Source organism: Aythya marila (assembly GCF_965140915.1).
Source record: "Aythya marila genome assembly, chromosome: 23".
In the NCBI taxonomy this organism is placed as follows: domain Eukaryota; kingdom Metazoa; phylum Chordata; class Aves; order Anseriformes; family Anatidae; genus Aythya; species Aythya marila.
In genome coordinates this window covers 2,780,577-2,794,285 of record NC_139064.1, presented here as the reverse complement: position 1 = coordinate 2,794,285, position 13,709 = coordinate 2,780,577, and the positions used below count along the sequence as shown (strand labels likewise).

Here is a 13,709-nt window from a genome sequence, read left to right as displayed (position 1 = left end):
GTTGATGGCCATGGAGATTCCTTTTCATCACCAACAATTCCTTTTAATCTAACTCACCCACCAGCTCTCATCTCCAAACCCAACAAGGCATATAACAGTAAATCACCTCCCCCAGGCACTGCCCCGACAGTGCCTCAGCTTGGAGAGGGGATCGTTGTATTTTTTCTGCCTCAACCCAATTCTGCTAAGAGGTTTCTCAAAGATCTTTGAGCTGCAACTCTATCAATTCCTCGATAATGGAGGACAATTAAAGTAGTAAGGTGCCAAAGCCATAAAACAATTCTATCCCAAGGTGAGGAAAGGAAGGAAAAGGACAAACGAGGCAGTTTCACCTCCTGGTGCTGCAGTCCTGGAACTCTGCACCACTCGGTGCCCTCAGTTTAAAACCAACTTTGGGAAAATGGGAGGAGTTCAACAAAAGGTCAGTGGATGTGACAGAGATTTAAAAGAAAGGTTACAGAGATGAATTCATCCACTATCAAAGAAAGAGCATGAGAAGCAGGAATGCAGTACCTAGAGTTATGTGTGTTTTGCCCACGGGGAGTTCATAAGCTGCTCTTGTCCGTGAGTTCTCCTATACATACCGGATTTAACCAAACCCCAAAACTCAAGGTGAAACTCAAACTTCTCTGGATGAAGTCACGCAAAAATGTACTCCATCTACTCCTGCATGATTTGCCATTTCCATATTGCATAAAGCACCTGAAACCCCTCATATTTCACATGGTTTCAGGTCCACAAGAAGTTTCGAATAAGGCTTGATTCATTCAAAACATGACCAAAGCTCCAAGAACCTCACTAAAATTTCATATAAATATGGCCATTTTGAGCTGGTGGTGATAATTCTTAAGATCTGAGGTTTCATACTGAAAGCCTGACATGTTTTTTAATACTTCAGTTACTAATTGATGGAGCTTTATTAGTCTGTTAACCCATACAAAAACTTCCTCTCTGATGAGCATTTTGTTTCTTTCTTGACATTTGTTTGAAATTTCATGGAACCATTACATGAGAAAGGTGGTGTCCCTCAATCGACTTTTTTTTTTTCTTTACTTGAGGGTCACACTGTAAAGAGAGGGCAGAGGGCAGAGCCTGCTTCTTGCAGCCCACAGATCTATTTCCATCTCCTTTCCATTGTGGAGCCTCTGTCCTACGGTCTATGTCCAATTTTCCCCTATATAAATATTTCACTTGAGAAGGAAGCTGCGATTCTGAGCCTTAATGTTTGTGAAGAGCTCTGACACATTACAAGGAGCTGACAAACCTCGATGCATGGTCATCCTTAAATATCCCCCAAGACCCGTCAGACTCAGCTTTCCTCACCAGTACGCACTTTCTTTTTAAAGAGAGGGCGGAATTATTTCAAAGATAAAACAAACAGAAATTGTTTTTCAGCTTTTCTAGTACTCCGGCTACAGCCTACGGCTGCCACAATTTTTAAAAATAAATAAATAAATAAACAAGGGGGGGCATGTTTCTCCCAACAAAAGAACACTTGTCTCAGCTATTGCTTAAGAAGCAAACCAAAAGGTAGAACACCAAAATATTTTCTGTTGCTCGTTGGTGGGCACAAACCGCCGATCCCTGTGCAGGGACAGGCAGAGGCTGGCACAGAACCATCCGGATGGATCCCAAATCGGCGGTGACAGTGGCAAGAACCCAAAAGACCTGTTCCTATTCCTGGGCCTGCCAGTCGACGTGCTAAGTGGCTTGGGCAAGTTTCTCCGTCTCTTTGTGCTCCCTCTTCTGCCTGCCTTATCTGTTTAGGCTCCTGGGACAAGGAGTCTCCTCTCACGGGGTATTTACAGGATGCCAAGGCATTTAGGTATTGCTGTCAAATAAATAACAGGCTTGGGAACTTTAACGCAGGGGAAGGCTGAGCACAAGTCTAGTCTCCCTTACCTCTTGTGAAACCAGAGGCGGAGGTCTTAATATACAATAACTCCTTTTTGGTTGCTTCACCAGTGTTGAGAGCATTATTAAAAATCAGAAAGCCGTATATCAAGAGGCACGTGACAGCGAGCAGGAATGTCAGAGCGTGGAGAAGACACGGCAACCTCAGAGGACTTACGTTTGGCCCGGCAGACACCGCTCAGCCTCTGCACGCCAGAAATAGCCGCGGGACGCAGGCGCAGCAGCCAGTCTGCCCGCTCCTGGTGCCAGTCTGTGCTTCTGCATCACTTCACATTGCAGCGCAGGCTCTATTACACCCGAAGTTTAAATTTAGTCGTTTTTGTAACACAAAGAGACAGTGCAACGTTTTTACGACAGAGAAAACGAGGAAAACAAATGGAACAATCTGCATATGATGTTATTTAAGTTACAGTAATAAATGACGTTCTTTAAATAGGATTTTTAAAGTGCAATGATAACCTTTTCTAGTTGATTGCGCTCTTCTAAGAGTACTATTAGATTATAAATATTGTCAATCTTAGCTCTACAGCTAATGAATGTATCCGTCAGCATGGTGGTAGCCCACATGAAACGTGTTTTAATATGGATATACGGTGTGCTCACTTACAACTCCAGTATGAGACAGAACACGGCAAGCTGAACAATTCAGATATGATCAGTACCTCTGTCTTCACAAAACTCCTTCTGCGGAACAAGGACCTCTATTTTATAGACAGCGACTAAAAACAAAGAAAAATAAGTGACTCATCAAAGATCCCATAGGGAGTCTGTAGCAGAACATCAGGGTCTGCACCAATGGCTTAATCAAAGAAATAAATCGTTCCACTATAATGGTCGAGGCTGTGCACAGTCTTCTCCCCATTAATAATAAAACAAGACAAGCCCCACGAGCTGAGCACAAACAAGAATCCCTCACACTGCAGAGGATTTTAAAATTACAAAGCTAATTCACCTGGCATCTAGGAGAAATCAGATCTCCTCTTTCCCAGGAGCAGCACACACCAGCCCTGACAGCAAACACCTATTCCTGGGTGCCCGTGGCTGCAGAGAACCACGATTCTGATTCTGGTGCACAAAGAAACCCTTCCCAAACCATCCCGTACCTGGGATGGATCATTATCAACACCTAGTTTTTATGGCCTGACCTGCACAGATGGCCTCATGCTTCGTGCTAGAAGGGGCTGTCCACATGTACCAGGTCCTAAGCCATCGTTTGATCACTTTTCTGCTTAATTGCCATTTTTAATTACTTCCATGGTAACAACAAAAAGTCAGTCTAGGAATGGAAAACAATTCTTTGAACGGCTTCTGCCTTTTTCTTAGGCTCAAACTACCGCTGCACAACCCATTCCCGATTAATATGGGGCCCTCACGGGAAAGCCACTGCCTGTCTACTGATTTCATTTCCTACATCTCCTCTTCTTCAAATCACAATATGAGTCCCCCAAAAGCAAGGGCAAAAGGTCCTTTATTTTATCTTTACAAGATGACAGTGTTTTTTCCCTTGCTATTTTCTTGCAGGAAGATATATTAGCACTACATTTGCTCCTCCACGCGGTGGGATTTCTTAAATAAAAACGTATGTTACATACGTACGGACTTGGAACCAGAGCTGCATTAGCCTATTAACTATCCACATTTGCTTCAGACTTGGCCAGCCACCTAGAAAACCTGCCAAGACCTTTCTGGCAGCCTTTTCCCAACAGTTCCAGGAAAACATGGAATATTCAAAGAATTTTAGGGCCTCCCAGCTCCGTTTGTCACCACTCTCCTTGCCCACTTATAACTAAATCACAGGCAAATTGCTCTAATGCCCTATTAAAGATTTAAAAATGGCCTTTCTCCACAGCAGGGTATCTGAGGACAACTCCACGCTAATATATAATGCAGTGCCCACGTTCGTCCGTAACGCGATGTGGCATGAGGCAGGCTGAGGGCCTGGCAGCAAAGAAGGGGGCTGATTTACAAACTTCGACCTCCACAAGTGAATTTCTGTCTTGTCTGGGGTTTTTAAACCTCCCTCGGATGCCCAGTCAAAGGAGAGATTCATGTTCCCCTCATTGTTACTCTGGCAAATTACCACTGGGGTCTCGGGCCTGTGTTATAGAGGATCTATCTCCTTTTAAAGCTGTGGCAGGAAAAAGAGAAAAACCCTGCTGTCCGTACTAAGAGCAAAAACTGGCCCACTTTTTTAAAAATTCAAGAGAATTATGCTTTAAATAATTTGACGAGGCTTTCTTATTACGCAGAAGAAGCCTGCCTGTGATTTCACACAAGTAGTCTTCCTTAATTCCTAGCACTAATTCATACATTAGACATTTAACCCTTGACTTCAATATGGATTGCAAGTTCACAGTGACACCAAGCACCCCACATCCCTGCTCTCATGGTCCACTGCATCCTTCCTAGGTGCCCTTCAGCACCCCTGGACTCAGTTCTGGTGCAGGTCTCTGCACACCGAGTGTTAGGATTTCACCTTGCATCCCGTTATTCTCAAAACTTGCCACGCATGTCTCTTTACTCCTGAAAACCTCTTCTAGCACTTCAACTCTGCAGTCACTATAGGCTTACAATTCTCTACTTCAAAGGCGTGTGACAAACATATCAAGAAAACACAAATAAAATACTTGCCATCACCAAGATAATATACATATTTTGCAGTTAAAAATTTCCAAATTAAAATATTGGAAAATAAACCAAACAGAGCATTATAGGACACACTGCCCTAAAAATTGCACCAGCTGATCTTGGATTTCTTCAGCCCCTTTAGCTGAAGATGGAGGAGACTTCGAGGCAGGTCCCTAATTCTGATGTACAGCCCTGAGCGATCCCTTTAGGCAATGCAGCCACCAACATAGGGCCCTTGTGGATTTATTACAGCACTATGGTTACAGCTTGCTGACCGGTGACTTACATCCTTGAACCCTACAAACAGACATGATTCAGTAGGCAAATTACATCATTACTAACATAGTAAGCAGTAGACACTGATTTTATTTTTTCCATTAAACTGTTTAATTTCTCACTCAGTACCCATTTTCACATACAAATGAAGGGAAGCACGTGACTGAAACATCTTCATTCTCTTAATAATAAGTTCTCCTTCATAAATAAGTTCTCCTTTCATATTTCAAAAGCTATTGGAAAGACAATTTCCAAAATCAACTCAAACCACAAGATCTGTAGCAGACAGCAATTGTGCCTTGCCTTCTTCCCTTCCTGTTTCCTTCCTGTTCTTCCTCTCTTCCTTATTTTTTTTTGTAAAATCCTGTCCTCCAAACCTAACCACCTCACTTAGGGGAGGAAATAGAAAGCCAAGGGGAAGCTGCGGCATTTGTCAGACTGCAGACAGCACTATTGCAAACCGCTCCCTGGTGCCACAACTGCTACTCCTTGTCAGAAGAGATGAGAAGGCACTTCAAACACAAGGGAAAAAAAAAAAAATCCTTTAAAATACACCCACATCAGGGACATTAATCCAGGAATGGGTTTAACCTTCTGCTTGCAACAATTACTTAGAACTCACTAACACCAAGGAATACAAATGCTGCCTGCAGCATTCAGGGGACTGGATATAGGTACCCCAAAGCTAGAACGTCCCCGAGCAGCCCCAGTTTCCAGCCAGCACCATGGGAAGAGCCAGCTAAGGCCCCCAGCAGCAGGGCTGGGTGAGTGCTGCACCATGCCCAAGCCCCTCTTGCCCCGCAGCAGCCACTCTGTGACCAGCTCCTGTGTGCCAAAGCCCAGCTCTAACCTCAGGCTGCAAAGTGGGTGTGAGAGCAGAACCAAGCGTAAGCGTCCGTGCTGAAACTTTTACTACTTCTGGTAACACCAGGGTTCCAAGAAAATTATTTAATAAGGAAAGAAAGTGTCCCAACACACGGTTAGGTGCAGACTTGCAATCCAGCCAACCTGGCTCTTCCACCCAGCCCTTCCAGTGATGCTGCTTGCCCCCGGAGACATCCTTCACCTCCCTCTGCTTTCATTTCTGTACAGAGCCCACACAAGCCTTCCCCATCACACACAGCAACTGCAAGGAGCTGCAGGTGGACCACGCCGCTGGATAACTACTTTCAATGCTGCTGTACCATGGTTATTCAGTATGCGAGCCGAAGGGAAAGCCAAACATCTATCAACTCTTCATTTTATTTGTCAGTGGTGAACTATGTGCTTAATCCTTTGCAAGGGACAGACGCAGACTGGGGCAGAACCCAGACTTCTCTAGCATACCTTCTCCAAGAGTGACAAGTGTCAGCGGCTTTGCACAGTCGAGGGCTGTCCTTCCCACTGGTTCTTCCCTGGTCCTGAACTGCTGCACTTCATCCTAAACCTTGACACGTGAAGTCTAGACTCAGCTCGAAAGTTATCAGCACGAATTAGCAAAGTTCTACGTATGGTTATTAAAAACTTAAGTATCTAATCTGTTCTAGGCTTGCAAACTTCTTGGTCCCATTAACTGCTAAAAGCAATTAGGTTCATTTTTAATTAAATACTGGTGAAAAAGAATTGCTTTTTAAAACATTTTCTATTTGTCACCATTTAATTTCACTGCACGTCTCCTTGTACTCACTTTGCAAGACTACCAGAATTTCTCGCTCTACCTCCTCATTATTTCTTTTCTTTTCATTATGATGTAAATTTGTTTTCCTTTCTAAGGGGCAATGGTTCTGGGACATTGATTCAGATACCTCCATGCTTGGGCCCATTTTTGCTGGCACCTTTTTGAGCTACTCATCCTCAGATTTGGTAGTACAGCTCCTGCTCTGCATGCCTCACTGTCTTTGGTTCCCAAAACATAGAGGGTACTCACATGAAATTCATGTCAATACCATGCAGGATGCATCCACTCCACATTTATTATAGGATCAAGCCCTAAAATGTTCAAAAAAAGCTTCCATTGATGGCTCAAGCTTTATCTGTGGATCTAGGAACACCAGACAACAAGGTCTGACTGCCTATCAGGGATTCAATGAGGAAAAAGAAAAAAAAAAAATCTTTCTTTACCAAACATTTGCCTGACTGGTTAAGGCTTTTTTGGACTTTGTCAGTTGCACATGTAAAAAATGGCCCATTCACAAAAAATACTCTTGTACTACAATTGTTAGACATGACATTTACACGTCACTGTTAATTATAAATGACTTGATCTTGACATTTCATTAATACATTATGAAAGCCATAATGAAACCCTATGAGCTGTGTGTCACACCTGTAACAAAGACAAGCTTTAGAGAAATCACAGTCTTGTCACCAGACCTTGGCAAAGGGTGGAAGAAAAAAATGGCAGCGGGATGACTCATGCTCAAGGTGGGTTTATCCTCAGTGGCCTGAAAGGGGCGAGGGGAAGCCCCCCACCCCAACATTTGCTCCTCTGTGGCATGATGCAGTAGCTCAGTTACCTGAACACAAGAACCTACAGAAACATAGATGGAAAACAGAAATTAAGGACTCTGTAATGGCCACAGCTATGCTACTATAAATGGTATTTGTAGAAGTGATGACGAGTGTGGTGGGCTTTTTTCTTAAAAAAAAGTGGTGGTATGTTAAGAGGTGGCTGGCAGGAGACTGTGCATGGCTCCAGGACGTATCCTGCAGCCCCCAGCAAGGCTCCCACCTGGAGGCTGACAGCTCCTCCCCATGGTGAGTGCCTACATCCTCAGTGGCAGTAGCAGCTCCTCTCCTGCTTTTAAGAAAATAATTGTTTGGAATATTTTTAGCTAGTGGGATCTCATTGGCAGCACTCCTCAGACAAGCTTGGGTCACCTAACTGGAGAGAAAATTGTTTTCTATGGATGTGAGAATGAAGCAGGGAGAGACAGAGCTATGCAGGAGCCACTGCATGTACCACACAATGCTGAATTTCAGTCTCTTTCCTCATCCGCCCCAGAAACCTGATTCTTGAACTTATTTAACCAAGAAACAGGGCCATGACATTGCACAGACGCTAATTTCACTCCATTACATGTAAAAACTGATTTGCTCAAGGAGAACACATTTTATATTTTGAATGTATAAATCTAAATATATGCACCTGGGGCTGCCTGCAGATGAGTGGAGGCAGGGCAACCAGAAGTTTTGTCTTGTTTAAAAAAGAAAAAGAAAAAAAAAGGAGGGAGGGGCTCCAAATAAACCACTTTGGATCTTCTGCTGTTATGGGAAACTTCCAAACCTCAGATTTCCTTTCTGTTCCGATTTAGACTGGAAGCTTTTATCAAAAAGTTAAATCCTGGTAACCCAACACCATGCACATACAAGTTTGTCTCTGACTGAAGTCTGAATGGATACAGAACTTATCTCAAAAACTCACACTGCAAATGTTGAACTTCATCTGGTTTCATATCTAACCACCAATCTATGGAAAGGTGAAAGCAAGAATGAGAAAAAAAAAGTTGGTTGAAAACAGATGTGTGTTCAGACCTCTGCTGTGGCCTAAGGCTGTTCATTTCAGAGAGATGAGCATCTGAATATTGAGCTGGTTTATGCCAGCTAATTCTTTCATTTTCCAGTTGCACTGTGAATTGCAATCAATATCTACATCTAATTGAAAGGACATAATTTTCCCTTATAGGTTATACTTGTTGACTCTAACACACGCAAAAAGAACTTCCTCCTTCAGTAATTTACAATTTCAAAAGGAGAGAGTAGCAGCATTTCTGAGGTCTGGGCTTTGAATCTGTGTAATGAAATTGTCTTATTTTTAACTGTCTGAGCAGCTTTCAAGCAGAAGCGTGTTAAAATTCATATTAATTTGTGCAGTACCCTATCATCATCATAATTTAGCTCACAAGGTTGCTGTGCTTGGAATTCCAGTTATGACATGAATTCTATACATTTTATACAGATTTATAAATGGCATCAATAGAACACTTAGGGCCTTATTCATTAAACAATGAGTCATTCTGGCATTCCATTCTATTTCATCCCTGTTCTTGCAAAACTTTTATGTACAAATTTGACTGTACTTAATGCATCTGATTTAGCAGCAGAAGTGTTGCAGCATAGTTTCAGCTGGGTGTGGAAACAGATGAAAGGCATTGTTAAAAAAGAAAGAGAAAAAAAAAAATCCCTCTAACGGTTAAAGTTTTTGAATTTCAGTTTCCTTTCCAGAAGATCAGCATTCAGGGCCCAGGAAAAAGCCCTTGCCTCAGCTTTCTCACCGTCACAGGTTGGTCCTCTCCAAGGACGGCTGTGAGGCAGCTCAGAAGACACCTGAAGGGTTGCAAGTAATCAGGTACCAATTTCTGTGGATAACCAGAGTCCCTCCTTCTTCTTGGCTGGCACCTTTCACAACTATCACAGCCATACGAGAACACAGAAGCAAAAGAAAATTTGCAGTAGTGTATTATTTCAAGTATTTTCTTGCTGCCCAGCAAACCGAAAAATTACTACTGAAGACAACGCTTCAGCAATTATTCTTTAAAAAAAGTTAGTGGTGTTGGAAGAGATATGGCTAAACCACAAGAGGCTTAAAGACTTCCCTCAGAACACAGTTCATGACTGTGGCACCAGAAAACTCTAATAATGATGCTGCAGGACCACAACACGAATTTTCAGAATAATTTCCCTGATGACCTAGAGCTTTCATATGGACTGGTTATATTTTGTGTGTGTGTTTTAAAGGAGAAGTTAGTTAAAAATAAAAAGAGTAAAGCAAAATAAAGCCTGTCACCTATCTTTGAGGAACACATCTGGATTATAAATAGTGACTAGCAGCATGCCTATCCAGCAAAATATAGAACTATTTTTTGGTAATCTTGATCTGGGCAGAGCACATGAAAACTGCAGTGAAGTCATCATGGTATGGGTTTTAGCATGCTCTGGCAACCAGAGTACAAGGTCTTCAGGGACACGCTGGTTGCTTGCCAGTGGGATTCTGTCTGAATTGTTCTCGTTACTTCATTAAATCCATTCAGTCCAGGTAAACCTGCATAGACCACAAACCGCTCTCCATTTTATAGTTTGGACACATCAGCACGTCTGACTGTATTTTACCTTCTCTTTGTCCTTTCAACTCTCCTCCCGACTGCAGGGGATATATGGCTGTAATTTTGGTAAAGCTTGCTGGAGCAGAATGGTCTCGGAAGTCACCGCTCCTCTGTCACATTTGATTGGGGTTAGAAAACAGTCTCCGAAGTTGTTGGGAAGGGTGAGGGCACAGATACACGAATGTACATAAAACAAGGGAGCCCACCGGCTGTCTTTTCATTGGAAACCATTCCAAGACCTCATCATTCCTTGGATGCCTGTAGTTTTCTTCCCTAAGTATATAGGCATCAGCGCCTATTTTTGGTTTTTATCCTTAATAAGCCACAATAAATTTGGAATCCATTTCACTACGTATTCTTGTACATTAGTGCACTATCTCCCAAGCCATCACCATGCCAAGAAAAGCACAATACTATTTGCACCCACTGTCCATAAGGGAGAACAAGGATGTGTGCTCAAATAAAGCGTACTGTCTCGTTTTCATTGGTCTTCTCACCATGATATTTCTGGTACTTCATTTTATATTACAGACTTAAAAGGACAAAAACCAGATGAAAGTTTAGATTTCATTATCATAGGACAAACAATTCTCTGGGAGGTGGACTGTTTCTTTTTCACTCTACATTCCAGTGGAAATATCCTCTTAAAAACAGTTACTATCTCTCCTACTATTCACAGACTTAACTGAATAAAAACTGGGAGTGGAACAATAATGGAAGAGAAGGAAACTAGAACACTTTTGTCTGTTCATTGTGCAAGCTGAGAGAAACAAGACAGGCAATTAAAGGAACTGTTCAGGGCTAGACACCTTGCTTTTGCTTCCTCCTCTTTTAATCTACAGCTCATGAGTTGTTCCTTTACTCACTGCAAAAGGTCCATAATTGTAACACTGCCATATTCTCCTGGAAATCTATTTAAATGGCATATGATAGAAGCCATATGATAGAAGCTTAATTACATAGAGGGCATATGGAAGGCATATGACATAAGGACATATGGAAGGCATATGATAGAAGGGCATCCGAGGACATATGATGGAAGTCTAATTAATTGACAATACATTCCTCTCATCAGGGGGAGAGCTGGAATGCTATTTTGTTCAGAAGAAAAATATGCACATTGAATTATGCTTATTGTTAACTCCAGAGTACCACTGACCATTCTCATTTTTCATTATTATTCCTTGTTCTTTGGAGCAGAGAGATTATTTGATTTACATATCCTTCTGGCACATAAAGTTGAGTTTGATAGCCACAAATATGTGTGTTAGCACAGACAGTATATACATTTGAACCTTACAAAGTTCCCTTATTCCAATATAAAGGAGGTCTAAAATTCAACAACCAAAAAGGAAAAGAAACAGTTATTTTGGAGTCGTTACCATCCATTCATATTATTATTCCTAGAAAACTATCAGACAGGTAAAGAGTCGACCACTATGGAACAGGGTCCATTGACTCTACGCTGGATGTGGGACAATGCAGCTTGTTGGATTCACATCAGCTGAAAATCTGCACTTCCAGCTACGAAAAGATTTATGGGGTAGAGAAATGAGGTACTTCCTAAAATATGCCAAAAAGATCGCTCTTTTTTTTACCTAGATGCATATGTTTAATGCATGTGCCTACATGAGACACAAGAGCAGTCGTGCGTTAGCCCTGATGCTTGCCTTGTCCTAAGGAACTGCAGAGTTACAAAATGCAGTAGTGATAGCTAAAACATCTTTGAAAACAAGATGAAATAAACCCCACTAGTCCACTCTCAGTAACACTCAGGAAACCAACATCTTCTCTTTGCATTCAGTAAACAAGGGTATGCAGATATTTAAGATTTTAAGGGCCATTTTACCAGGAAAAAAAAAATAAATAAAAACGCTTACTTAATTAAAAAAATACCTCAAAATATTGCTATCATTTTTACATTTTTCAGATTAGCATAAGGAAGTGAAGCATGTGCCTTACCTTTGTTTTTATTAAGTAATTTAGGAAGTTTATCCACTATCATACAGTCTCTCGTTACCTCTGGGAACTCCAACTGTGGCCAGAATCCCCCAGCTGTATAGGCAAAAGCCACCTGCTCTGGGCCCCGACCAAGCATGAGGGCCACCAGCCTCATCCAGGCTGCCACAGAGCCCAAACCCTGAACACTGTCATCATGAAGATCTTGGCTTTGTCCTCAAACACTGAGCATTACAGGATTTCAGGCCTCAGATACTTAGACTAATAAAATAGTAGACTACATTTGCAGATACAAATTTAGGTACACTTCCTGCATTTTAGGCATCTAAGATACATTAGAAACATGGTCTCTTGCCTGTTTGCCCAGAACTGCAGGCTCAGCCTGTGTCCCTTCTCCCCACAACAATTCTGGGGCAGCTCCACAGCTCCTTACCCCAAACTGCTGCTAGGGAGGAGCAAACCATCTCTACAGGACATGTTCAGAAGCATCAGCCTTTGAAACATCTAATTTAACTGTGCAAACCTAGGAAAGAAACCTCAAGAATCACCATTTTAGCTAACTGTAATCATTACTGGATATTCCCTAAGAACAGCTCTCCCGAGGACTGTGTAGATTTAGGTACTTTCACAAAAACCCTTACCAGTTTTATCTGGAAGCATCAGCACCAGCCTCCCACCTTCCCGAGAGGCAAGGTGTGAGCCAGGACTCATTGAGCTCCAGGGCACAGCCTCATTTATCTGCTGTTGTAGAAGTAACTGAGCCAGTCAAGGACTAACGAAGAGGGAAACCTGCTTGCAAATCGCAGTAACTGATACAATCCAGGATGTTTTTTCGTGTTACCTTTGGAGACTTCTGATTGCTGACCGTGAAGGCAATAACACTGATGTGTTGCCATGGTGCTTTTTAGGAATGTTACACATTGCGTTTCTTGAATGCTAATAAAGGAAGACAAGCATTACTCGTCCACTGAATTTGCTAAATGCTCAATAATATAGTACCAGTAGGTTAAAAAAAAAAAAAATGCTGACAGAATGAACATTTTGGAAGTTCTGGAGAGGCAGAAGAAAAGAAAAGGTTTTCCAGCTCATCTTACCTGCTGCTCTTTCCTGTTCCACGTGTCCAGAGCAAACATTGCTGAGGAATTATGGTCGCTCATCACGCCGCTTTGTGCAAGACCCAAGGAAAGCTAGGAGGTTGTACAGTTATCTCCCTTGGTGTAATTCTAAACTATACAACCTACTACCTCAACCTGGATGCATGCAGTCAAAAATGCTGAAAGCTACCCACCACTTCACAGCCGACATAATGTCAGGGGTTCTAGTTAAAAAAAAGCGTCCTCAAAATTCCCAGTGCGCTAATTTAGAAGTAATAGATGTGTTGCTGGTGAAACCACACCAAAACCAAATGCAGTTCTCTGCACTACATATGTTAATACTTAAGACACGATAAGCCATGGTTATTACTGCTAGGTATAAACAAGATCATGGTCACTTTTCACACAAGAAGGAATTTTGTTCCTGGCCAAAAAAAAAAAAAAAAGCTTTTTCCCTTCCATAGCAGATGCATCTGGACTACAGCACAGAACATATGCATACATTTTCTAAAGCACTCAGAAACGTTTAGGATGAGATTTGTCCTAACATGTCTTTTCCTTTTTGAACACACATAGCATTGACCCTGGAACATGCATCTTGGCTGCTGAATGTTTAAAGGATCATTGCAGAAGTGGAATTAGGAGAACTGCAACAGGGGGTAGACCATTTCAAGTAAATTTTAAGTAAACTTTACCCTTGCATCAACTCCTTGTTAAGATTAATAATCTTAGAAATGCAATGCTGAGCCTGTCTCAG

At 42.0% G+C, this 13,709-nt stretch overlaps 1 long non-coding RNA gene across 1 annotated transcript in view; it reads right to left on the bottom strand.

Annotated features, from left to right (window-relative positions):
• Positions 1-13,709, bottom strand: part of LOC309886751 — a 41,029-nt gene that overhangs the window by 14,655 nt on the left and 12,665 nt on the right. Inside the window, exon 3 of the long non-coding RNA XR_014318981.1 lies at positions 2,072-2,201. This is a non-coding gene — a long non-coding RNA (uncharacterized lncRNA). The remainder of the gene's footprint in view (positions 1-2,071; positions 2,202-13,709) is intronic.